This window comes from Lagenorhynchus albirostris, chromosome 3 (genome assembly GCF_949774975.1).
Source record: "Lagenorhynchus albirostris chromosome 3, mLagAlb1.1, whole genome shotgun sequence".
NCBI lineage: Eukaryota > Metazoa > Chordata > Mammalia > Artiodactyla > Delphinidae > Lagenorhynchus > Lagenorhynchus albirostris.
In genome coordinates this window covers 59,735,665-59,759,191 of record NC_083097.1, presented here as the reverse complement: position 1 = coordinate 59,759,191, position 23,527 = coordinate 59,735,665, and the positions used below count along the sequence as shown (strand labels likewise).

The following is a 23,527-nucleotide window of genomic DNA, read 5'->3' as shown; positions in this document are numbered from 1 at the left end:
CAGAGACTGGGAGTAAGCGACACATGTAACAGCAAGTGAACACGGAACAAGATACATTCCAGAATTTTACGTGGGAAAAAAATTCCTTTAATAACAGATCCTTCAGGACACACGGATCAGCTTTCAAGTTGGAAAGCAAGCTCTGTGGGCTACCTTTGGCTGCCACGGCCAGCGGCAAGGGCAAAAGATGAAACAGTCACATTCTCACCAGCCTTGTGGGGATGGGTACCCAGTGGGCAAGCGTAAGGAGGAGTCTCCACACAGAACAGCCCTGTAGTTTGACTCATGGCTGTGTCACCTTCGGTCCGAATGCCCAGCTTAGCGCCGCAACAAGGCCAAGATTGGAAACTGAGTCAAGGGCTCCCGGGTCAAAGTGGATCCCCCTCAGTGTCCCTCTTGGCATCACTGAGTATACAGGTGAATTTTCTAATTCACTTGCTTCTTCTAAAAAACCAAGCCCTCATAAGCTCTGTCCAGAATCTTCTGCAGGATGAAATAATATTAGGTATGGCAAATGTTACTTCCGGGAGGTTTCTAAAAGGGTGTGCAATGTCTAGGGGAAATGGTATAATTAATAAATGAAAGTTTGGCTTTAAAAAAGCTGCCGTAGGGCTTCCCTGGTGGCGCAGTGGTTGAGAGTCCGCCTGCCGATGCAGGAGACACGGGTTCGTGCCCCGGTCCGGGAAGATCCCACATGCCGCGGAGCGGCTGGGCCCGTGAGCCATGGCCGCTGAGCCTGCGCGTCCGGAGCCTGTGCTCCGCAGCGGGAGAGGCCGCAACAGTGAGAGGCCCGCATACCGCAAAAAAAATAAAATTAAATAAAATTAATAAGCTGCCATATTTTATCCATTTCTACTTTTTCCTTTGCTTCACCAAAGCACCATTTGACTAGTCCCTTCTCAAAGGCATGTTCAAGATACTCAGCAGCATCTGAGTCACAAGCTAAAAAACAGTGCCTTAATGATTGCTTTCAATTAGTTAGGAAAATATTCTACTTAAACATTCACCAGAAATCGTTTGCTTAACAGAGTTAATGAATTAATATGAGACCCAGAAGGAGAACATTTCGCAAAGTCTGCAGATGCTGCTTTGCAGATAGCCCAGTATAGACAGCTACAGTGAATGGCGAATGTTGGAGCAATTATACAATAAGACAAAACAGAAGCTGTTTTTTATTTAGACTGGGGTAGGGTACTGCAAAGAGGTGGGTGGTCATCCTTTGCCTGGCTGGGGGTGGCATATTTTTCTCTGTACTATGGGGCTGACGACCATAGACAGACCATCCTTCTCAATAAAGAGATTACTCACATCATGAGGCCCAATGCATGTCCGGAAGACAATTTAAAGAATGTATCAGCACAAGGCAAAGGAATCCCCAAAGCAGACAGATTCACCCAGGGAAATGCATATGCAGCATAGCTCTTATTTATAGCCTAAGAGGCTTGAGTTTGCCACTCACGCCTGTCAGAAGAATAATCAGTAGCTAAGCTGCTTTATGATAATGTCTGTCTTTAAAAATGCCTACAAATCAGAAAGTGAGCTCCATCCCTCAGGAGTGGCCCGTGGCTTCTGTCGTCAAAAGACTTGGGAATCTTTCTTGTAGCTCCAGCCCCAGGAACAAAAAATGGTCCCTAGCACTTGCGGAACCCTTGCCAGTTCTAAACGTTTGCATGAATTAACATCACGACCACCCTTTGAGGTTAATACTCCGGGAGCACGGTTCGTCGGTAGGGAAGCTGAGGTATACGGCAGTTAATGATTTGACCACAGAAAAGTGAGTGGCAACTACATCCCAGTCCAACAGCAGCTCTTTGTACAATGTGCTTATCGCTCCTTTAGCCATCCTGGCTGTCCTCCTGTGAAAACATCCCAGTTTGTCCAGGCTCCTATGTGGCAGTAACATCTAAAATTAAAAGCAGTGCCTCAAATGTCTCTGAGGTGCCTTCTCCCTGGGCACCACCCTCATAGAATTAAGAGTTAAGTCTGGGGTGGCAGAAAATGATAGACGGGAACTAGGGGGAAATGCTGCTTTGTCCTCCCCGAGCACGTGGCAAGGGATGCGTTATTCATTCTCAGATATTCCAGATGGACACATTCCCGACTCTCGGTAGGGGAGGTAAGAGAGTTGATGCTGCAAACAGCTGGGTGGTGCCAGAGCAAAAATGAACATCCAATCGCTCGCTAGAAAGAAGAGGCTCCTGCGCTATGTTCCAAAGGAGGTACCGTAACTCCCCTGCTCTTCTGGTGCAGGAGGGATGATGCTCCTGCTGGGCAGGTCTCCGTATCCTGTCATCGCCTTCTTCCGGGCAGTCACCCGCAGCCGTGTCATTGCTAAGCCAGGTCAGAGCTTTACGAAGTGATGATTCCAGCACTTTAAGGGCTCATAACTGGATGCCACCTTTCCCTCACCCAGCAGTAGCATGAGGACACAGCCCCACCCCGGGAGCTTCTTAAACCTCAGAGGTAGTAAAGGCTGAGAGAGCTGAGCTTGCCCTTGACTCCTGTGTTGGAGATGGCTTAGTGGCTTGACAAGGGGCAGAAAACCCTCATTTATTATTAGCACCTTGTACTTAAGCCACTTGAAAATAAAATTTAAAGATAATACTTATGAAGAGTTTTAATATATAGAAGAGTAAAATAAAAATGGTCCATCTTTCAATTCCCCCATAGGTGTGATAGGGGTGTGTGTGTGTGTGTGTGTGTGTGTGTGTGTGAGTGTGTATATATACATATATATATATCTCCCAAATACGCCTACATAGCCAATAATTCAAGCCACGTAGAAATGTATAAAATGAAAATAAAAGTCTTCTCCCCCACCTTGATCCTCTTCTCAAAGGGAACTATTGTCAACATTTTTTCTAATTCTTCCAGAAAGCTTATACGTATATAAAAATGGATACCCTACAGGAATTGCCTGTTAAATATAGTTTCTCTTTTCCTATGCAGTGTTTATCTTTTCCCTTCTTGTGTTTAGGATTTCTAAACTAAGCAAACCAGAAATAAATCTCCGTCACAATTTTAATCACTTCTTCAAAATACATTTCATATGTTTCAGAAAAGCATTCACCATCAGCGAATAGGGGAAAACCAAACAGTTATTTCTCCCATCGCTATTATTTCCATGCCTAAAATAAATACACCCCATCTCCCTAAAAAGAAAGTCTATTAAATCAATTTTGAAGAATTTATTGAGCACCCGCTATGCATGACTTTTCCTGAAGTGCTAGAAATACAGGGATTTATAAGTCATGATCCCTGACCTTAGGGAAGGGAAAAGTTAGCAAACCTTCGTCTGATGCCTACTCTAAGCCAGGAGAGAAGCGAAACAGTTTCAAACCCATTATTTCACACAACACGTCCCACAGCCCCACTGCACAGGGCCAGTACAGAGCGGGGCAGAACCTTCCATGGCCTCCTGGGGACACACGATCAGGACAGAACACTGCACTCAGGAACCTGGGCTCCAAGTCCCTGAACTCCCTTTCTGCTCTATCAAGACGGCTTAAGGAGCTCATAATTCAGGGAGGGAGACACAGGCCCATAAGAGAATGAGCCCAGCTGTGAAGCGTGTGCTCCAACAGAGGTGTAACTAGGAGCAGAGGGCTGGGAGTTGGCTACTAATTCTGACTGTGGCCTCTGAAGAGGCTTTGCTGAGATGGGAACATCTGAGAGAATTCTGAAGGATAAGAAACATGTCAAGGTAGTATTAAATTCCTCCACAACTGACAGGTTTAGAAAAAAAACAGTGTCAAGCTGTATCTCACTTCAAATCTGGCTAAAAATACCTTTCAGATCCAAACAATAACCTTTTGTGCCTACATGGGATTACCATTGGTAATTCGACTCTTCCATTGGGCATGCTATGGACAGAACTAAGCCTACCCAATAGTTTATTTGAGACAAACAGCTGAATTAGAAAATTCATTTCTTCATCAGTAATCTGATTAAAACCGAACCTTTGAATGTTGGCAAAGTCATGATGTGAATAAAAGTGGAAACACTCTGGATCCCTGCCTCGTTTGTTTTCATGTTTCCATTTTGTCTTCACGATGTTGTGATAGGGAGTCCTTGAAAACTGAGAGCAGGGATAAGCTCTTACCATGGACCAGCCTTCTCTGTTCTCTGTTCCTCATGATGCTGCTGATGGTCAGAATTTGAAAGGATTTTAGTCCGAAGTTCCTTATTTTACAGGTGGGAAGATTGAGGTTGAGAGAAGCCAGTACTTGAAATCAGGTCTTCTAGATCCTCATTCCGCAGAGTATGACCCCTGAACCAGCAGCACTTGCATCCTGGAGAGAACTTGCTAGAAATGCAGACTCTAAGGCTCCACTCCACCTACAGACTCAGAATCTGCATTTGAACAAGGTTCCCACGGGATCTGTGTGCACTTTAGAATTTGAAAGCACTTTTTAGGCTGGCGTGCTCTAACCAGCACCCCCCCCCCTTTTTTTTTTTTACTTAAAGTTTGTATTTGTCTAATACGTATTTGGGGGGGGAGATGCAGGCTACAGAATATTTAATTCCAAAGACACAGAACAAGCAAGATCTCCCTACATGAGTTGGAGATCTCCTAACGGCAAGCAGAAACTCTGTGCGTCTCCTAGGACCTGCTTTCCTTACACCAGCTAGAGGCAGACCTCCAGTGCAGACAGAGGCCAGGCTGTGATTCTCAGATTCTTTCATGAATCTAATGAAGACTTTAATTCAGCTGGGCTGTCAGGAAGTTGAGCTTGGCCTGAGAAATAAATGTGACCTGAAACTCACTCTCCTCCTACCACAGCTGGGGCTCAGGACACCCTTGGTCCAGGTTTCTCAGAAGACAGAAAGAGGCCTCGAGCATCACTTCCCCATTAAGGGATTTTCTAACATGGGAGCTGATTCCATTTTATTTAATCGTACCCTTATTTCCCCTGACAAATATCACATTTCCATTTCTGTCTCCTTGCTAAGCTGCTTTTGATTCTTTCTGACAATCCCTAAGGGGGCACACATCTTTTCCCCGTAGAATTTTAAACCACATTTAAACTAAACAGAACAACTTTAAGAAATAGAATAGAGTGTTTTTTCTCATAATAATTTTAGCCAATAGTTTTTTTTAAAAATTGTTTTAAGCACTTCAGTTATCCGTGGCTAATGCATTATCCTATAATTCATCCCATTTATTTACAGATTGATTTTCAATAAAAAAAAACTCCGTGATAGTGTTCTGAATTCAATGATAAATAATCCCCATGCGGCAACGCTCACACTCACCTTTTATAAGGGTATTTTCTTAGGTTAAAATAAAATTTTAAGTCAAAAATAAATCTTTAAGAATAACAATGACACTTCTGGAGATGGCTATTGAAAAGAATAATATAATATCATCTATCGTGTTCACAGGATTGAGAAAAAATTCTTTATTTCCTAAATCATGCTCATTATTTTTTAGATATTACACAAGAGGCAGGTGCATTTATTGTCCCAAAGATAGGGTTTTCTACCATCAGCTTGTGTTATACCCATAGTAGAAACCTACTTAGCCAATTCTTACTTAACCAACTCAATGGATTAACCAACCCTCCCACAAACACACTGAGAATTATTTACCATCTTCCCTCTGCTTCCAATAAGCGCTTTAGGCTTACTGGGCTTATATCCAACCTGCTTATGTGAGTTCTGCTCTTATTAGTTATGTATCCAATTAAACATCAGTCACATAAATAATGAGATATGAGTGTGAAAGGAATGGGAGCTACTCCTATGAAAACTAACTTAAGAAAGACTTGGGTGGGACTTCCCTCGTGGTGCAGTGGTTAAGAATCTGCCTTCCAATGCAGGGGACGTGGGTTTGAACCCTGGTCCGGGAAGCTCTCACATGCCATGGAGCAGCTAAGCCCATGCACCACAACTACTGAGCCTGCAATCTAGAGCCCATGAGCCGCAACTACTGAGCCCATGTGCCACAACTACTGAAGGTCACGTTCCTAGAGCCCGTGCTCTGCAACAAGAGAAGCCACCACAATGAGAAGCCTGTGCACCGCGATAAAGATTAGCCCCCGCTCGCCCCAACTAGAGAAAGCCCACACTCAGCAACGAAGACCCAACACAGCCAAAAATAAATAAATAAAAATAAATAAATTTATAGAAAAAAAAGAAAAAGATGGGGAAGATGAGTTACAAAAGTAAATACTTAATAAACTTATTAAATAAATGTCTTAAACATCTGTATATTAAATAAATAGTAAATAAATAGTAAATAACATTTATTAAATTATATTAAATAAATTACATTAAATAAAATTTATTAAATAAGTGTGAGTAACCCAACTCTAAAAGACCGAGAAAAATCATAAAGATCAAAGATTCTGTGCTTAGATGGTGGCATATTAAAGAAATTAAAACTGAAAATCAAAGCCACATGGTGGCTATGGAGATGCGGGAAAGACAATGGGGTACTTCAGTTTTGAAGCTCCCTATTCAAAGGGCATCTTTGCTCCTGCACTAGAAGAGGGTCAAATGAATACAAGCCCATATGTCAAAACACAGTGCTTAAGTCCCTACACTTATGTTGCATGGTTTCCTGCTTTTACCAACTTTTCCATTTATTGACCAATTACCAGTCTTGATTTAATTACATAATGGGGTGTCTACCTTGCCTCTGAGGACCCCTGAAGACATGCTTTGTGCTTAAAGAAATCAGGTTTGCATAGCCACTGGAAGAGTCAACAATTACCCACCAAGTGGTTTATCTTATCACTAAAGGCAACACTAAAACAGCATCTCCTTAAGATCAGTTGCAGCGCTCACAATCTTCCTTTCCCCCATTTCCTCAGAGATTCCTTTTTTTCCCCACTGTGTACTGGAAAAACCCCTGGAATGAGGGCCAAGATATCCAGGACTAGTTCTAGTCTCCCTAGAACTAGGTGGAAGCTGTTAGGCTAGTCTTTCAGCTTCCTCTGTGTCAAATGGCAGGTAATGGTCAGCCCCATAAAACTGAACCAGCCTCTCTCTTCTGTCTGTCTGGGGGAGGAGGGGGACCTATCTTCCTTGCTGGCCTCTTATGGATCCTCCCCACCCACCCACTGATGTGGAAGCTTTCACAGCTGTTGCCCTATGGTCGCTGCTCCTGGACCCCCAAAATGGTGAGCTATGAGTGTGGCCATCCCTCGGCCAGACCCCACTGCAGCTTGTAAGAGGCTGATTCCAGGGACCACTGTGCCTCCCCACCTGCCCTTGCACCCACTCAGTTCAAGGAAGGCTGCAGCATCTTCCTCTTTATCTACAACTTGCTATTTCTCTTTCTTACTGTTTTCAAATTATGTACTTGAATTAGAAATGATAACATAAAATCTCAAGCTCAGTATTTATTCTATCGGATTCTTCCATTGTATGTGCTGAGAAGTGGACCCATTATTAAAGCAATAGGGTTTTTGTTGTTGTTTTTTAACCAAATGCAATATCCTTCATCTTCATTCCACTACTGTTTACCACTCTGAACTTTGCATCAAGCAGCAAATAGTTAAGAGCCCAGGCTCTTGAAACACACGGACTAGATATGAATTTTTGCTTTACCATTTACTAGTTGTTTGATCCTGGGTAAGTTGCTTTATTTCTTTATGCCTCAATTTTCTCCTCTGTGTAATGGGGTTCATAGGAATACCCCCTCACAGGGTCTTTGAGGGATTAAATGGGTTAAAGCACTAAGCACTGTGTGAAACACAGTTGTTCAATAAAGAAACAACAACTAATATAACTATTGGTGTGAGGGAAAGAGAGAAAAGGGGAGAACAAAATGGTGACGGAAAACAGGCAACAGGAAAAAGGGGAGGGGCTCTGGAGTGGTGTAGAAGTAAAATGACAGATTTTGGCCTCCCTCAGCTCAAGTTCTGAATAGAAGCCATCTGAAACAGCTCTGGAAGTGTAATCTAATTTTTTAAATCTCAAAGACTTATTCTTTTGCAACTTGAAACTATTTAAGTAAATAATCAATACGCTTCTCCTAAAACCAACCCCTGAGTTTTTCCAATTACTACTATTTTTACTAGCCACAGGTAAGGGCCATTGCATGTTCAAATGCATCTGTGGACTTTCGGAAAATCAAATAAAAGTAAAGAAAGTACTAATATCAAAGGCACATGGACAAATGAAAGAAACCAAAACTCTAATTTACAATAGAGAACATTTGCAACAAAAGTCAGCTCACCTTTGCCAGAAGGAACTATAAATAGCAAGCACAGCCTACAGCACATCTCTGACTCTACATTTGGAAAGTCTGACATTTAAGTCTGTCGGTCCAGGCAGAGACTGATGTAGCTGCTTGTGTAGGCAGGTGATGCCCTATCAAGGATAATTACCTAATTACCACTTGTTGCTTAAGTCCACCTGGGCACCAAACAGCCTATGAAGGCCCAAGGACACATCCGCTGAATTCATGAGCCAAAGGCAGAAGGACAGCCTTAAAAAGAAAGCCCAATCTATTTTCTAAAATCTTTCCTCAAATGGCCAGTATACAGCGTGCCCGCTGGATAGGGAAAGAGATATTTAAATATTTTTGCATAAAAAATAGTTTTGCATGTATGGCTCTGCAGTCCCCTAAAAGGGCAATTATAGCCCCCTTCGTCTGAAAAGCAATAAAGAAACAAGTCTTGGGAATTAAGAGCATTACAGCGAGTCACTTTGTGGTGCGCCACGGATATCCCACATCAGTTCCACACCAGTGGGATCCTTGTCTCTGCCGACTTCCCCCACTCCCAGGCCTGTGCTAAGGGAGAGAGGTGGTCATTAACTGAGCCCTTTCTTCAATAGCCCATCACTGAGCCGACCAATGAAGCAGGTGATCATTCATTCCACAGCTCTTAGTTGAGCTCCTGCGGAAAGCCAGGCATCTAGTATGGTATGCGGAAAGGGGAGGGAGGAGAGGTCCGCAAACAGGGAAGGGGCAAGGCCCTCCCTCTCGGCAGCTCACAGCCACGTGTGGTGGTTTCAGACCATTGCTGCACATGAGACTATCTGGGAGCTTTAGGGAAAAGAACACTGATGCCCGGGCCACACCCAGAGATTCTGGTTCTGGAGTAGGGCTTAGGGTAACAGTACTTTTAAAAAAAACTCCCCAAACTATTCTAATATGAAGCCCTGGGCTCTGAACCTTTGGTTTCCTGGGAGATTAAAAACATGCAAAAAATTAATTACCATTAAATGAAACACATGCTCTAATTAAGGTGAGTACATTATGCTTAAGGGGGAAAAGGAAGGAGCGACTTAATTAATTCCAGGGAATCTGGAAAGCTCCCCATAGAAGGTAATGGTGGATCATGCTGAGTTTTGAACAATGAAAAAGAATTCTCCAAGTAAGAGGGGAAAATTCCAGGAGAGGGAAGAAGATTAAGTTCAAAGTTCTGAAGGTGTGTCAAAGTACAGCACACTAAGGGGCCTCTAGGTGGTTCAGGATGGACTGCAGAATTCATGTGCAGAGGAGAGTGTGGCGAGAGATGAGGCCGGAAGACATGTTGAAGTCCACCCAAAGAGTTGGCCTTTATCCTTTGGGAAACTCAATAACATACTGGACATCAACCACACCTGAAAAGACCATTTCAGCAGCCCTGTGGAGGATAAACTGCAGCGGGAAAAGAGAGAGGAGAGGGGAGGGGAGGGGAGGGGAAGGCCCAAACCAGGGTGAGGCAATCAAGTGCTCAGGTGCCCTGAGCCAAAATTTAAGGAAGCACTCACTCTCAAGCGCTAACTCTGCATTTGCACAACCCTGAGAATGAGTGCTTCCTTAACTTTGTGCTCTAGGCACCTCACTCTCTTCATCCTGGTCCCCGCCCTGGAAAGAAACCAGCTGTTGAAATATCACTGAGAAGCAGCCCAGGGAAGGAATGAAGGCAGCCTGATCTAAGGCTGGGGCATGGCAGACTTGGAGAAGAGGGGCAAGGCTCGGAGTACTGTTGGTAGTCAGGGCCCACACTTCTTGTAAACTAAGGGGTGAGGCAAGGAAGAGTGGGAACCGACACTGGGGAGTCGGGTTTGGGACAGGTCACAATAAAATAAATAAAGAGAAGGCATCCAAGAGGGGGGCAGCCGTGACAGGGCCAATGTCTTAAACATGTGAGGAAGAAGTTCACATCAGTAACCCTCACAATATCAGGTGTAACAGGGCAGAATAGGGCAGTAGATGCAAATCCATGAAGCGATGATCAATACAGCTGATGATCAGGAAATAGTTCATGAAGGAAGCAGGGCTTGAGGTGAGCCTCAAAAAAACCCCAAGAAGAATATGAATAAGGAGATGGGCAGAATGGCATGTTTGCTTACACTCAGACACGTACAACAGCACTGGGGAAGGTCTGGAGTGGGAAATAACACGAGTAGGTTGGAAGGTGAGCAGGGTAAGCAGCCTCGTTAAAGTGGCTGGGTTGGACGTGTGGAGAAGTACAATTAAGCTGGATAGAGAAAATCCTTAAATAACAAGCCAAAACAATTTTTTTTGAATTTTATTTTTTATACAGCAGGTTCTTATTAGTTATCTATTTTATACATATTAGTGTATATATGTCAATCCCAATTTTAATGAATAACATAGACAAGGGGAGCCACTGATGGGTTGGTTCCCAAGTTGGGTATTCATGCCACTTGCTTCATTTCAACTACTTAACTCTGATGTTACAGCACCAAAGCAGCCATAGATAACATGTAAGTAAATGGGCAGGGCCGTGTTCCGATAAAACTATCGACAAAAACAGGCAGAGGGCCAGATTCAGCCTGTGGGCTATAGTGGGCAGACCCCTGCTTTGAGCAAAAGTTTGCCGGGAGCCGTGCCGGGAACCTAGAAAAGCCTTGGGCTTGTCTCGGAAGAGGTCACCAGTGGTCTCTAATGGGGCAATCTCAGCGCAGCACTAATGATGAAAGCAGGGGACAGGAGACTAAAGCAGGGAAGCAGTGAGGACACAGAGGCAGCAGGAGAAGCTAGGACAAGTGCCGATCACAGGAGCAAAGGGGTACAACGTTGCTGGACTGGGAGAAAAACTAGAACAAACACACCAGCACGGGAGAGCAGTGAAAAGTGACAGAAGAAAAACATCAAGCATGCTAATATGGACACCATTGCCCTGAAACCAGAGCCACAAACATAACAGAATAGCAAAGGGCTTCTGTTACCAAAAGAGTGGGCTACTTAGGAAGAAGAGTACTTATCATGTGTCTTATTTCCGGAAAATCCATGAAAACCAGGCTTGTGAAAAATTTGTTAATCTCAAGTTTAAGCATAACTGCAAGCAATAAAAGGATTTTTTTCAGAGATGTCTCTTGTATATCAGCACAGTGAACAAATAAAGCATAAAAATCCAAAAGGAACTGGTATTTTAGACGAACAGAACAAGAAAATAATTTTTCAACGATGTCCATGTTACATCTTTTGATATTTTAAGCAACATAAAGGCCTGCAAGAGAAAAACTCCTGTAGCTTATCTCAGGCCATTTCTAGACTCTGGGGACGTGACTGTGCATGGCAGGAAAATAGGTCTGAAACTGGACTCAAAGTTCACACTGCGCTTCGTCAATATTGATGAAAATGATCACACAAGTCCTCCAAGACTCTCTCTTGGAAAATTATGTGTACATTTTCTTTGCTGCTGTTGGTTTAAGTTTAGGTGGCAGATACCAAAATAAAAACCAGACTAGATGGTAATCGACTCCAATAAAGATCTAAAGAGAAAATTCAGTAGTCGATTTCTGATGCTCCAACATGACCTTTTGTTTCTTCAAATAGGCAAGTACCTAAGCTGTCAGTCCAGGAAGATGAGTGAATACATATCGGGATTGGCCTTGGACTAATGGATATTGGTCCTCGTCCATTACTGCTGGCGAAGCGGAGGTGAATTCAGGGCAGCACTTTTTGACACTTGAGATTTATTTTGTCATTAGGGACGAAACATCACACAAAGGTTCCTCAACCCAAACTGTCAGAAGTACACTTGGGTGTTTCAGGGAAGGTCACCCAGATAGTCAGGTGTTGATCCATAGTACTGAAGCTGTTAGTTAGTGGCTGATTATTCTTGTTATGATTAGAAATGATTTGGGTTTAGCATGAGCAGTTAGCCATCTGCTTCTCAGATTAGGAAGGAAAAAATGTGATCACTTGAGAGTAAGAAAAAAGTAGGAATTTTAGTCAATTATTATATTATGTCTCAAAAACAAGAAAAAAACCCAAAGAATGTTGAATTCATTTTATTTTCTCCTCTAAGACAAGGCATGTTAAAAATCGACCTACCTCCCAATCCCTCAATATCCCCTAAACGCGTCACAGTCATTCTTATCTTTGAACCCTTATCCACTTAACTTTACCTGAAGTATCTTTCTCTTGCCTTTCATCCAAATCCTGTACCTTGAACTTTTCCTCCACATGCTTTGTGAGAACGCCCCAAACTACTTTAGTTTTCATGAGTAACTTCTACATATTCTCACCCACATTCTGAATTCTTTTGTCAGTATTTCATGTGCATCAGTCTTACCTCTAGAACTAATTTGCAACTTGATCTCTGATAGGTAACAAATCTTACAGCACCTTATTCTGAAACTCCATGAGACTATATTGTTCTAGACACATTTTAGATAATCAGTAAAACCTATCTAATTTCATTTGAATTTAACATAGGCGGTTTAACTCAAACCCTAGTACCTCTCAGACACAGCTGTGCAATTGATGGAACTAATGTAAATCTGAAATTCTAACCATAAGACCTTGAATGTCCTAAGAAAATGTGATGAATGGCACACTTGAGAATTTTGTCTAGAAGAGTGATTCCCAGATGCACATCTAGAGAACAGAGTTCATGAGAAAGTTTCCACCAGCCTATAGTGAAATGAGAAAAATAAGGAAAATAGTATGCTTTTTTCATAAAGATAAATTTATTCAACTTGAAGGTCATTTAGTAAGCATATGTCCTTCCTGTTATTTTGATGCGAACATGCCTTTTGTTTTATGAAGTGATAGTGAGTATAATGAGTAGTGTGTGTTGTTGCCATTATTATTATTTTTTTAAATGACCTTCCCTAGCAAAATAAAAAGTTGGTTTCCCTATGTCAATCCACCTAATTTTTTTAAACTGGACTTTAAAATCTAAAAGACTGGGAGCCACTAGTATAAAACTCCAAATGGTGAGAACAATATTTTGGACATACTGCACTCTGAAAAACAGCTAACAGAAGAAAATTAACTTACTAAGCCGTGGCTCACAAAATGAATTTCTAACATGGAACAGAATAGAGCCGTCTCCTTTGTGCGTGTGGTTATACAAGGTGGCTGCAAATTCCTCAACATTCCTCCCATCAGGAGGTGAAGTCTACGTTGCCTCTCCTTGATTCTGGGTAACCACTTGACCAAGAGAGTATGACAGAAGTGATGCTGTGTGACTTCCAATATTGGGTCATAAAAGTTCGTGTAGACCTTGCTCGTTAGAACACTTGCTCTTGGATCCTTGAGCAACCAGCTAAGTCTGACTCCCCTGAGAATGCCATGCTAGAGAGGTCACAAGTAGGTGCGATCCTCCACAGTCCCAGCTGAGCCCTGCCAAGATGGCAGCCATCTTGGACCCTCGAGAACCGTCCATCTGCCAGCCGAGCCCGGTCCAAATTCCTAGCCCACAAAAGTGTGAGGCATAATAAAATGGGTTTTGTTTAAAGCCACTAAGTTTTGGGGTAGTTTGTTACACAACAACATATATCTGTAATAGCATATTCCCTAAAACACTTCTAAAAACATTTCATTCACTGAGATACTCAGATTATAAGGAATACAGTATTAAGAATCATAACTATTTCTCCACGTTCAGTTTGAGGAAGATCAGAATGGTCTGTTAGTAATGCTTTTCGTACTGCAAATCATTTCAAAGGAATAACATAGTGAGCACATCCATTAAGGCATTCTCCTTTCCTCCCTTAATTCCAGCCCTAAAAACAGTGGGTGGGGGGCAGGGGCAGAAACAAGCTAGAAAGTTCTCCCTCTGCCTTCCAGTCAAATCTTTTTCTAGAAAATTCCAGGAAGGATTTTGGGGGGGTTTTGTTTCATTTTGTTTTGATGAGTGGGTTTTAAAAGTAGGGGAAGGAATTAAATAAATGGGGAGCAGAAATGAAGAAGAGGGTGTTTCATGGGTGGTGGTGGTCGTGGGTGATTTGGTTCTAAGATGGGAGACTTGATCATGACTACAAGGAAGGGAAACAGGTAGAGAGCACTTTCTCCCCAAGGAAAGCATATTCATTAGCTCCTAGAGGGAAGAGCACGAGGACATAAATTCCATGTCCTCTGGAGTATGCCCAACGCACTGTGGCTGATTAATGAAGCTCAGAGGCAGGATGGAAGAGAACCACAGCTCTCCTTGGGAAACTGGGTAGCAAATTCACTACCCAGGTTTTCTCTGCACGACCGCTCTCCCCCAAATTGAGACCCTCCAGGTCCCTCCCATTTTCCTATCTTGAGACCCTGCAATGCGTGAAAACAGTGATCACATATCTCACAGCACAAATGAGACTAAATGTATTAAACTTTGACTCACTGCGGGTGGGTGTAGGGGAAGAGGGCACCGTGCACACAGGGTTGTCACAGATAACAAGCTGCTTCTTGGGGCCAGGCTAGAGCCTCACAGCTGTGTGTGCAGACAAGCAGAGCCGTGTTGCATGTTGGGATCTGAGGGCTTTGCGCTACATTCGTGCTCATTCAGAACTTAGGACAATGCCGTCACCTGCCCAACTGCGATCCGCCCCGTCCCAATGGAGACACGCTGACAAAGGTGCAGGGGTGCTGTCGGACAAACCTAACAGGATTTGACTATTGCCTTTATTACTGATTCTAACTCTGTCTCTCTTAGTGGCCCACACACTGAGTTTCCCAAAGAGAACGACTCATTAAACCTCTGGGTTGTATGGTTAGTTTTCATTTTAAAAGTTCCAATTTCAGCTTTTTGAAATAATACGTTATGTATGTTTTAGATCTTATGTCTTAATTGTTTAGCAATATAAAATACAATTATAGATCATTTTTCTAAAGTTTGGCACACTCAGGATTAATGTTAAGGGTATCCCGTCAGCAAATCAAGTCCCACTGTAATAGGGAAGAACAAATCTGACTCCATATTAGATCTGTTTCTTTTACTTTAACCTTTGTATTCTATTGCTTTTGCTTCGAGGTAAGAATGTTTCCTTTAGCCTGAAACATACAGGATAGCCCATTCTCAGGGGGCTGACCTTTAAGGGTATAACACTTTTCCATTCATATAGAGACAAAAAGTTGCAGAACAGAGTATAACATTCATCTTGCTGGAGGTTTACAGGAACATGGTGACCTGAGCTATGTGGACAGCTGCAAGAACAAAGGATTCCAGGGTTTCCCTGGTGGCGCAGTGGTTGAGAGTCCGCCTGCCAATGCAGGGGACATGGGTCCGTGCCCCGGTCCGGGAAGATCCCACATGCCGCGGAGCGGCTAGGCCTGTGAGCCATGGCCGCCGAGCCTGCGCGTCCGGAGCCTGTCCTCCGCAACGGGAGAGGCCGCAACAGTGAGAGGCCCGCGTACCGCAAAAACAAAAAAGGATTCCAACACCAAGAAGTCTGCAGCAACCAACTGCACCCCCCCCTTTTTAGTATAAAAGAAGCCTGAATTCTGACTTGAGTAAGATGGTTCTCTAGGACATTAGTCCACCATCTTCGCAGACACTGGGCTTTCTGAATAAAGTCGTTATTCGTTGTCCCAGCACCTCATCTCCTGATTTATTGGCCTGTTGTGTGGCAAGCAGAATGAGTTTGGACTCGGTCACACCACAAGCAAAGTTTTCTAGAATGTGGGGGGAAAATTTTTAGCACTATTTAACCCTTCTGTGTTAGATCCAATTTTTTCTCTGCACTTCAACAATTATGACTGTCACTAGTGTCTAAACATTCACAATTATATTCAGTGTCAATTTATCATATGTATGTGTATATATATATATGCATACATACATACATATACATATATATTCCCTCCTACTTTACAGGATAAATTCTCTTTTTACTTGAATTATACCTAATCCCTGGGGCATGTGAGTAAAATCTAGTCATGGTCAGATTTCCTTTTGCTTTATAACAAAGGGCAATAGGAGATTACAATTTATGTTTTAGGTACCTAACTGTCCTTGGCAAACTCTAGCCTCTAGGGGGAGCCAAAGACTCCCCCTCATTTCACCCAGCAGGGAAGAGCTCTGATTCTGTGAAGGACAAAATAGAAACTTTGGAGACTTAAAAACGAGGCCATGCAGTCGGGATGGAAAATGATCTCTTCATTTGGATCATCTCTCTTCCCTGTAATGTTTTATCTTGTATCATCTCCTGCCCCCACGTCTCCTTTCCCCACTCTCTCTCTCCTTCCAGCTTTTCTCAAGAACTGTGAGATTTTTACCTTGCTTGGAAGCTAATAAATTAGCCTAGTGGTTTCATGGATGCAAGTAGAAGACACAAGTGTCCTGGCTCTGACACAAAGGACTCTCATACTCCCAGCAACAGCAATCACCAGGGTATGAGCATGTGTGCTGACCAGGAAAGAATGGAGAAGGTAGCTACAGCCTGCCTCTGGCCTTGGTGTGATGCTAAACAAAGAGCAGCCCAGCTCATCAGGGAAGGAGACCACGTCCACATTTGGTGACTTATTTTTCGCTAGTAATCAAGAGTGTACAGCACTCTTGTGCTGTACAGGTCTACAGCAGGGGTGGACAAACTATGTTTTTGTATAGCAAAGAATGGTGAGCTAAGAATGCTTTTTTTTTTTTACCTTGCAAAAGGGTTATAATAAAGAAGAATATGTAACAGAAACCATAGGTGGCCCCAAGAGCCTAGCGTATTTACTATCTGGTCCTTCATAGAAAAAGTTTGCTGACCCCTGGCCTACAGCATCCTCTGTACTTGGGGACCTATAGGGGTGGAGGATGGGGGTGGCAGTATGGCAAACAGAGGATTCAGGGTCTCTCTCTCTTCTGTTTCTTAGTCCATCAGAGCTACAAAAGGCAGGCCTAATGGAACAAGTGCATTGTGAGATTACCTTGCTCTTTCATTATTACCTCCCATCCCCAACATAAACACCAGAGGCAGGCAGAGTTCATAAGATGGGGTTGAGATAATGACTCACTGTCATATCAACATTTTTGTGGAGAAGGGTTTTTTGACCAGTGTGCTGCTAGTCCAGCTGATTTCTTTCTTTCTTTCTTTCTTTTTTTATTAATTTTTATTGGAGTGTAGTTGCTTTACAATGTTGTGTTAGTTTCTGCTGTACAGCAAAGTGAATCAGTTACATGTATACATGTATCTTTTTAGATTTCCTTCCCATTTAGGTCACCACAGAGCACTGAGTAGAGTTCCCTGTGCTATACAGTAGGTTCTCATTAGTTATCTATTTTATACATAGTAGTGTATATATGTCAATCCCAATCTCCCAATTCATCCCACCCTCCATTCCCCCGTTGGTATCCATAAGTTTGTTCTCTCATTTGTCACTCTGTTTCTGCTTTGCAAATAAGTTCATCTGTACCATTTTCTAGATTCCACATATAAGTGAAATTATACAATATTTGTTCTTCTCTTTCTGACTTACTTCACTCCGTACGACAGTCTCCAGGTCCATCCATGTCTCTGCAAATGGCACTATTTCTTCCCTTTTTATGGCTGAGTAATATTCCATTATATACATGCACCACACCTTCTTTATCCATTCCTCTGTCGATGGACATTTAGGTTGCTTTCACCTCCTGGCTATTGTAAATATCGTTGCAATGAACATCAGGATGCATGGATACTTTCGAATTAAGGTTTTCTCCAGATATATGCCCAGAGCAGAATTGCTAGGTCATATGGTAGCTCTACTTTCAGTCTTTCAAGGAACCTCCATACTATTCTCCATAGTGGCTGTACCAATTTACATTCCCACCAACAGTGTGTACGAGGTTTCCCTTTTCTCCACACTCTTTCCAGCATTTATTGTTTGTAGATTTTTTGATTGGTGCAGTTGATTTCTAACAGCTGCCATCAGCCCTCCAGAGGACATCTCAGATTCTCTTGGGAAACCACTTCTTTCCTACCAACCACGATATTTCTCCACCAACCGACACCACTATTCTACCAGCCTAGTTTATGTAGCCAGCCAAATTATTTTGCTACCTGGCAAGCTGATTCACCTTGTACCACCTTTCTCAAGCCCCCCAAACTCTATGTGCTATTGTTGTTAGGACAGGTTTCCAAGCAGCATCAGCAGTGTCTGGTAGCTTTGGTAAGTGGTTCCACATAAAGGAACTGATTAAGAACGTTATTATCGCCAACCTTCGGTCAACACAGGATTTACACAAACCTTGGCTCATCAGGTAACGGTTTGATACAGGTGATGGATTCCCCTGGTGCTACTGAGGGACTTATCAGTTTTGTTCTATCTTCTTTGATCCAGCAGTTCTCTCAGCTTTAGAAACAAAACCCTAACTGACAAGCCTGGGATAAAGTACACCTACTTAAGCTTTTGTAATACCCCTAATTCCTAGTTTGTCACCACCCTGACACAGTTTTCAGCCAACAACTCAGAAGGTTCCTCTGAAAATTACATCACATTTAGATGCTAAGTACAGTGCACTAGTCACAGAGATCTGGGCCAATCTTATTACGCCAGTAAATTGGAATGACAACCATCATATTGCGATAGTAATTCTGGGGAAAGGAATGCTTCTAAATGGAACCACTAGCCGAATCTCACCACCTACTAACCAGCCAATGTTCCCACATTAATTCATTTTTAACATACATTCAGAATTCTCCCTTAAAGGGTTTGACGGGACAACTGTTCGTTCTCATCCATCTTGTCCAATAAAATGTATTCTATGCTTCTATTTTGTTATGTTTTACTTTCACTCTGTTAGTAGAACTTCCTGACATGGGAACCCCGTTAAGTCAGCAGCACCTTAAATAACAGTTCATTAATTAATAGTGAAAAATAGGGGGAAGCTTGCTAGAGTCCTTACCACAGCTACAGTAGCATCAAACGAGTTTCTCAAGATGTATGTTACACCAGAAGAACTAATTAAGCAATGACGTCTTCGGGGTAGGCTCAGCGACAAGAACAGAGCAGGAGATTTTCTCTTCAGGGTTAAATTCATCACTGGAGCTGCCCTGGAACATCTTTTCAGAACTACTAAAACCCCCAGAGCCTACATATTTTCAGAAAAGGGAGATTGTTTTATATTTTATGAGAAAATTTGTTGAGAATCATTGTTCTCTGAACTTTACAGTGCATACTTATTAATAGAATGTAATTTAGGAGAGAGAGGTGAGAGCTGATGAGGGAGGGAAGATATATTCATCTCAGGACACCAGGAAAGCAAGGGAGTGGTTGGGAGAGCAAGATGGCTAAAGAAATACAGTGTGGAGAGAACCAGCCGCCTCCTAGGGCTGACCTGGGGACAGGCACCGGGCATCGGTCAGAGAGCTCCAGTAGCCTTCATGACACCATCTCCAAAAGGAGATGAGAAATTTAGGAATACCTTTTCACTTAATTACTCTTTAAGGATCTGGGACACATGAACATTTCTAAAATTTTATGAAATCTTCTACACTTTCTGCTCTTTTGCCTGCCTGCTTTTGTTTTTGGCCAACGTGATTAAAGTCGTTTTACTCATTATTGCTGACCTGGATCCAAGGTGAGAACGGGACCCACGGAGAGTAGTTCTGGTAGCCAGGAGGGGGCCTGGCAACTGCTGTAGTCAGGTGAGCAAGGGAGTGTCAGCTAAAGCAGCGGGTGTCAGATAGGGCCACAGGGTGCAGAGTCCTGGAGGCCAGGGGGAGCCAGCAAGGGCTGCACTGGCAGGAACCCTCCAGCAAAGGACAGTCAGAACTGGGACTAGTTAACTCTGAACCCATGGATTCTGATTCTACCTAGAAGAAGTCCATGATTCACATGAAGAGTCAAGAGGCCCAGGGGCGATGGGAGCATTTATGCAGGAAATTCAGGGACCCTTTCACCAATATGTCCTAACCAGGACTATAAAATGATTGCCTCTCACTGCAAGGAAAAGCAATTAAAGGTTACAGAATAGATGTACAGATATCACACGTCTGGATACACCATGAAGGGAGAGTCCATACATTCTGCCTCAAAAGTAAAAGTAGTTTTCTCTGTCCCACACTGACTTCCTATTTATCCTCTATCATTTTAGGACCCAAAAGTGGTGTGAAGCATCCTCTAGATTGGGATTTTTTTTTTTAAGCCTAGGAATAACTCAGTTGTAAAGATTCTGATTCCAATTCCCAGGCCTAAAGATTCTTCACTAGCAGGCACTCAGTAGAGGAAGACTGCATGCCTTCTAGCCGGACTCTGACACTTATTAGCCATGTGACCCTGGACAGACTAATTAACCTCTCTGGGCATCAGTTTCATTGCTTGTAAAATAGGGATAATAACAGTACCTTCCTTACGGGGTTATTAACAAGATAAAATGAGTTAAATCTTGTAAAGTGCTCAGAACTATTTCTGACGCATAGTAAAACCTATACAGGTGTTTGCCACTATTATTATTCTTCGTTTCCCCGTTTATAAAGACAAGCTGATGCTGTCTTCCTCTAGCTCACAGAAATAATATGAATGCATGCACTCAACTCTGAGAGTTACGGCATTTTAGGGCTTTTCCCTTCACACTCATCAGTCACATTCAAGGCACATCAAGACGCAAAGCCTAGGAGGATACAGAGGTAGAATGGACATGAGATATTGAGTCAAACGACTTATTTTACATATGAAAAACATACGGCTAAAACCTGCTATGGTCCTAGAGTTAGTCTGGCAACACAACCAGGACGAGAATTCCGTAAAGTGCATTTGCCAGTGTCTGAAGATGTAGGTTCACATAATAATATCAGGTACCTATCAAGTCAGTAGTACCATTGTTCACTGTCAGTCCAGTCTGTTCTTTTCAGTAGCATGGTCAAAGGTGAAAATGTCTTAAGTTCTGCAGAAGATGTCACATATAATTACGTAGGGTTGGCTAAGGGTGGGGCGTGATGGTGATGTACAGCTCATTCAAATGAAACTCATGTGGCTTGACTTCCTTCCAACGTTCTAATTTTGCATCATGTATATCAACTAGAGAGACCTTCTGTGTCATGGAACCCCATGCCCAAGCATCCCCTCTTAGAATAGCCTTTTAACTGGCAAACTTGACCCCTGAACACTGGACGCTATTTAAATGGGCAAAGAGCTCTGCTGTAGAAAGCTTGGCCTGTGGTGGTGAAGAAAATGAGGTTTGTTGAACAGCAAGGGCTCTGTTGTTAGTCAACGTAAATCCAAATAATCTCTGCTGTTTTATGGAAGGAGCATAAATGGGGGCCCACACACTGCTACTACGTTCCTGAACTTGAAAGTGAGGGGAAAATAATCAATGAAACATTTTTTGAGGCAGCATTTAATAGATGCAGCTGTTTTAATGGTGGGACCCCAGCTCACAGATATCTGCAGGATTTATTTACCATAATATCAAATGATGACTCCTACAAAGGTGCCTTTTATTTTAATTTGTCACAAGTCCTATTCCTTCTATCACTTTATAATTGGATCTGGGCTAACTGCTCAAATACGGGTTTGTTGATACTAATTATACACTTGGAATTAAAACTCCAGTTTCTACTTCTTCCCTCTTCCCTGCCTTTAAAAGGCTTTGGAATTTGAGCCAAACCACCTCAGATTCCACACTGCAGGGATGTGGAATGCTGCTGTGTCATGTGCTAGGTCAAATGACAAAAATTTCCTTTACTTTCAAAAAATGCCTAAGACTCTTACCCATGAGGGTATTCACACCCCTACCCCTTATCTTCATTTCTATTCTGGGCATGATATGAACCCAAGATACCGCAGGGTGAAAACGGTTAGCAGGAGACTCAGGAAGAACAGTGGGCTTGAGGCCCTGGGGTTAGCCAGGGACAGGTGGAGGAGCCATTAGGTATTTATTACCCACCTCCCCTCCCTCCCCTCACCCTCGGCCCAGTGTCCCTAATCCTTCTTTCTGGCCACACCTAGTTCTAGAGTGTGAATCTGATTCCTGGCACATCTCTGCAGCAGCTCGCACGCTCCTGGTCTGGGCTTGGCCGGACCAGATCCTTTGACTTCTGGATCTGGATTCCATTCCGCTTTCTACCCCAGTCTACCCTGCTGCTTTTCTCCCTCCTCCCAGGCTCAACTTATTTGCTCCCAGTTCCTGAATCTACTCAGCTACTGGCTTGGTCTTTTCGAATTTGGTCTTAACCTAACAAAAAAAAAAAAAACATAAAACCCCCAGCTCAACAGATGCTACGCATACCATTCAGCAATAAATAGGAACAAATGATTAAAACATGAAACTACTGATGGATGGCCAGGGCGTGATGCTGAGGGGGAAAAAAAGTCTCAAAAAGTTGCATACTGTATGATTCCCTTTCTATAACATTCTCAAAATGACAAAATTACAGAGATGGAGAACAGATCAGTGGTTGCCAGGGATTAGGGTTAGGGAGATGGTGTGGCTATAAAGGACATAAAGGAGTAACATGAGGCGATTTCTTTGCGGTGATGGAACAGTTTTGGACCTTGATTGTGTGGTGAGGTTATAGAAATCCATACATGTGGTAAAATTTCTTAGAACTAGCCCCAATTCTCCCCCCCCACCAAAAAAAAAAGAGAGATGTTAAAAAAAGAAAAAAACAAAAAACTGGTGAAATCCAAACAAGGTCTATATTTTAGTTAACAGTATGATACTGATGTCAATTTCCTGGTATGACAATATATGAAGGCTTTGTAGGATATTATCCTTGAGGGAAGCCGTGTGAAAGGTAAACAGGAACCCTTTGTACTATTTTGCAACTTCTCACAAGTCTTAAATTATTTTAAAAACATAGACACAACTACTGAATAGTAAAGTCATGAGTTCTATCCCCAGCACTAGCACATTCCAAAAAAAGGACAAAAAATGACAAGCAGAACGTCGAAATCGTAACTCAGTTGTGTGGCGTTCTTAATGAAAATATCTTATGGAATTTAGTGTCAAGTTGAAAAGCCTTGGTATTTTTAAAAAACGAAACAAAACTGGTTAAGTCACATGATTTGAACAATGATTTGTCTTTAGTTGGCAGAAAAACGGTGGGCACATAAAGTCAAGGTGACACTCACCAAAAGTTTCACATTACTCAAATCTGGTTGGCTTTTCTTTCAGCAATTATTTTCCACCATATAGTTCTTGTTCTACAATGCAGATTGTAATGTCTTCCTGACACGAATAGCAATCCCTAACAAAAGTGTCCTACGTGTGTTTTTCCCACCACCGCCAAGCAATGAACAATTCTGACGCTGTCTACCTGGAGAGAACATCAAATCCCATAGTCCTACATGACTGGCCCCCTCCCCCTACTTCAGACCCCATCACGAGTCCAGATTGTTACCTGTGCTTCTGACCAACTGGTTATGGAGGGTCCCACAACCCCTTCCTAGGGCTCGATTAATGTGCTAGAGTGGCTCACAGAACTCAAGAGA

General features: G+C 42.7%; 1 protein-coding gene across 1 annotated transcript in view; it reads right to left on the bottom strand.

Annotated features, from left to right (window-relative positions):
* Positions 1-23,527, bottom strand: part of SV2C (synaptic vesicle glycoprotein 2C) — a 177,867-nt gene that overhangs the window by 113,511 nt on the left and 40,829 nt on the right. The gene's annotated exons all lie outside the window — the stretch shown is intronic.